This window comes from Leiobunum rupestre, chromosome 5 (assembly GCF_980474605.1).
Source record: "Leiobunum rupestre chromosome 5, qqLeiRupe1.1.hap1, whole genome shotgun sequence".
Classification (NCBI taxonomy): domain Eukaryota; kingdom Metazoa; phylum Arthropoda; class Arachnida; order Opiliones; family Sclerosomatidae; genus Leiobunum; species Leiobunum rupestre.
The window spans coordinates 8,140,656-8,145,360 of NC_143388.1; positions in this window are offsets into that span (position 1 = coordinate 8,140,656).

The window sequence follows — 4,705 nt, forward strand, 5'->3', positions numbered from 1 at the left end:
TTTTAAGTTTAATGTAAAAACTACATAATGAAATCGCTCAGTAAAGATATCAAGAAAAAGATAATGAACGTTTCGACCTATTAATTTTGAAATATTTAAACGATTATGTTTTGAAGTGTTAAAAATTAACATTATACTAAATATATTTAAACCTAATTAAGATATGAATACAATTTTTAAAAAATAGGCAACGTTATCAATCGTAAACAATAAAAATTTCGAGATTTTCAAAATAATAGATGGCGCGTAAAACTTAAAATTTAATTTCAGTTAAAGTTTGACAAGTTATATTTAAATGACGATACTTTATACTTACAACTTTTAACAATCATGTTATCGTATGTTTAATTAGCTTCAATTTTAATTATATTTTGAGGAAATCCATAAAACTGAACCCGTGGAATTAAACCAAATAGAAACTATATTATTTTTGTGAATTTTAAACAATTTGGGTCAAGACCCCGTTTATATTAGCAAACCAAAGACTATATTAGCTATGGTTTCAAAGAATGGCGTGTTCTGCGGAGAAAAGGTTGCCCAAGCATCAGCGCCATCAAGTAGTCGCGGAAGGAGTTTTTCGTTAAAAAAGACGCTCCCGACGCAGGTTGGATGGTCTCAAAGACTATATCAACTATAGCTATATTAACCCATTTTAAGTTCTATAAACCAAAGGTAGATGGCAGAGAAGTGCCACTCTTTTAGTTCCTGCCGCGAATACTACGTGGTGCTAGGTGTTAAATTGTCAACCTTTCTACGACACAGAGAAACTGTAAAATAATACATTTCGAGCGTAAAAGAATCACCTCTTCCCGTATTGGGTGGGGTAATGACGGGGGTTCACTCTCAGCCGCGTATATTGAACGCTTCTGAAAACGATTGAACACAATTTTACCCAAAATCGTGTAGAGAGAAAAATTTGGATTACTGGTTCCCAAATTGAACAAATTTGTACCTATCGTCCTATGTTGGCCCACTATGTGCAATTTTGGACTTGATTTGGAACCTTTTTTCTAAGAGTGTACGCTGAAACGTAGCGGGTGCATTCGTAAGTCCGAACATTAAAACTTTAGGGCGAAATAGACCTCTGTGTGTAACAAACGCGGCAAAATCTCGATGGTTATCTTGCAGCGTTACCTGCCAATAACCAGCCCTCATATCTAATGTTGTTATGTATTTCGGTTTCATGAATATCTTCTATTCGCTGCATGGGATAGGCGTCTCGACGCGTTACACCATTAATCTTACGATAGTCTATTACTAAACGTCATGTTCCGTCCTTTTTGCGAACGAGTAGGGTCGGGCTAGCCCAGGGACCACTGGAGGGTTCTATGAGATCTTGCTCTATCATTTCGTCGATTATCTCATCGATAGCGCTATGTTTTGGGAGTGAAACTCTATATGGGGGAACTGATATAGGTATTTCGGTGGAAAGTTCGATATAATGTTCTACGCCCTTCATTCGCCCTGGAATTTTTGAAAAAATGGGCTTGTATTTATTAACTAAACATTCTAGTTTCATCAATTACTCGGGGTTCAGATCGGTTCTTTTTAATGATTCCTTTATTCCCTCCTCATCTATAAAGTTATCGAGACTTAACAGATTAACACAGCTACTAGGACGGGAAACTTCTATGTCACCGTAGGAATAGGAATCGATACCAGATAATTCAAAACAACTGATGTTTGAGATAAGAGGGGATTGGTGAAATGAGTAGTTTTCTAAGCAAGACTTTCCCCAAGTAAAATTTCCTAAACTGTGATCAACAATCATGCCGGTATGACGCAACATATCCTTGCCTAATATACAGGATGGGTTAAATTTGGAACGTATGCTGCTTGAAATGTTACCTGCTTTCCGGGCAAACAAAAGGGTAAAGTCAGTGCACCGGAAGTGGCTAATAAAGAACCATCTGGTTGTTTAAGGGCTAAGTTTGTATCGGTGGTTGGAAAGCCTAAAGTTTCTAAAGTTGTCTTTAGATCACTATGAATTAACGTGTGAGTACACCGAGGGTCGATTAAAGCTAAGCATGGAACTGTAGAAAGAAAAATATTTAAATGATCCTGGGTAGCGCCCGAAAGGTTAAATATTTCGGAACTTTTCAGTTCCGTGCTGTTTGGGGTCGATTTTATTTCTGTGCGGGAGTGGCTCGCGCCCCTGTGGTACCTCCCGCCTCCCCGTTTCCCGAATTAGAATTATTTTTCTTAAGGTTAGGGCAATCTGGTCTAATATGGCCACTTACACCGCAATTGTGGCAAGTAGGGTTGTAGGTGCCCCTTCTTTGGGAATTATCGATTTGTGTATCTGAAGGACGAGAGACATTCCCACTGTTAGTATTTCCGCTGTTAGTGTTATCAAAATTAGTTTTCGCAGTGTTGCTAGAATTATAATTCCGATAATTAGGACGGTTAAAATTACGATTCCCATTTTGGGACCAGATACTATTACGACTAGAACTACCTTTGTGGCTTTCATTGGAATTATCTGATCCATTTCGCTTTAGCTTATTTGCATAGCGCTCTACACTAAGGGCGTCATCAATTAGTTCTCGTAGGGTTTCGAACCTTTTAGTGGCCAGGTATATCTTGATTTCATCATGCAAATTTCTGTGAACTGCTCGAATTTGCTCGCGTTCTGTTAGGGGAATGTTTAACTGCCCGAATAATTTTTGCAATTGTTCTAGAAATTCGTTTACACTCTCCTGGGGTTTTTGCACGCGTTCGCTTATTTTGTCATTAATGTGATCATCGTTCCCTCTTCTTTCGAAGCGGGCGCGAAGGGCGCTTTCAAATTCATCCCAAGATTGGAAGGAGGGTTGTTGGGCGTACCAATCAAAAGCGGGCCCCGAAAGGAGACCCGGTAACCATTGTTGCACACAGGTTATCTCATGAACGTTGTTTGTTAAACGCATTTGTTTTGCTTTGCGTAAAAACTCTTTAGGTCCTGCTTCAGTTGGTTTCCCGGTAAAGCTTGGCGCGGTGAAAGGTGCGGAATACATAAAAGGCACCGACTGGTGATAGGGATAAGGAGGGTAAGGCATAGGCGTATTAAATTGCATAGAAGGAGGGTTAGTTACATTCCCACCTGCAGAACTGCTTGAAGTTGTGACGGTTTGCAAACTAGTGGGCCCCAAGCTAAATGCGCTATTATGTACAATGGGTTGCGTAACGTTTTGGGACATTAAAGGCACTTGCGACTGCAAAAGCGGCTGATTGTTAGGCATCAGGGATTGACCTTGGGTAAAAGCTTGAGTAATTGGCTGCGCTCTCTGACTAAAAGTAGGTGCCACTGAATTAAAAGAAGGCTGCGACGAGTTAAAGCTAGCGATGGTCACCGTGGGTGACGGAGCTTGCACCTGCGCGTTGGTAGATATGGGAAATCGGTTGACAGGAGCTGCCCGCAATTGAGCTAACTCCCGTTGTAATGAAACTTGGTTGGCGGAAAGCTAATTTAATTGACTCATTATTTGACTTAAAACATCGGACGCGATAGTGACTACGGTAGAAGCAACATTAACACTATTTGAGCCGCTAGTATTTAAGGGTATACTAGTTGTGTTGGCAATTGAAGAAGTGGGGTTAGCTACCCTACTATTGTTGATAGGTGAAATGATAGGCAACAGCGTGGGTGAAGAAACATTTGTATCAGCACTAATACCAGCGCCATCCGTGGGTCCGAATAGACTAATAACATTTAAATTACGACAGTTGGGATCGTTTCGGTCACCCCCACATTGCCCTACGGGAGAATTACCACGACTTTCTACAGATCTACGAGTAAGAGGCATGGTTGGTTCGGTTTTGTTTGCCCCTTTCCTGGGAAACCTAACTAAAACACTTTCTTTTAGATTATTACGACGTTGAAGTCGCTCTCCTCTTAGTTTATCCGTATATTCCTTATGAGCAGGGTCACTCATAAAAAAAAAGTTAAGAAAGTGGCAAGATGAGAGAGAGGCTTCTACACCTAACAATCCCGAAACGCTAATATATTTTGATTGTTAAAAGCCACTGTAAGCGAGAGAAAGTGAGATATAAACGAAAGTTATTCAAAAGAAAATGGGCAAACAAATTTAGCAATAAAAAAAATTTTAACACCAAAACGTTAAACCTAAAAATTGGCATAATAAACCTTAGGGTTACCTCGAAAATATCGAGACGCCACCTGCCACAATAAATAAATAAACTAGATTGACTTCCTAACTAAGTCACTGGAATAATTTCGCTAATTAAGGTTTTATAATAATAAACAAATAGCATCCCGGACGGACCCCAAATTTTGTAGCGCGTGAGTATGGGACTTAATATAACACGTCGTAAGCTATGTCAATTAGAGATGGCTGACTTTTGTCTAATCTTGAAAATCCGACTCCACGCTCCAACTAGAATAAACTCCGATTATATAATTATTAAAGTAAATATAAAATGGTGTCTAGGGGTATAAAATAATAAAGGTTGCCAAGAAATATTTAATTTTAAATATAACTGTTAAAATTATTTAAACGATCTAATGAAATAAAATCCTACTCTATGGTGCACCAAATTCCCTATCATCTAACTTAAAAACTAAAACTACACACTTGGAGACGACTAAATTAGGCCTAACCCAGATGACCATAGAATCTTCGGAAATTATAATTAGTTAATTTAAATGAAATGAATAAATTTTGAAAATGTCCCAAAATTCCACGTTACAACTTCAGGAGCCAAG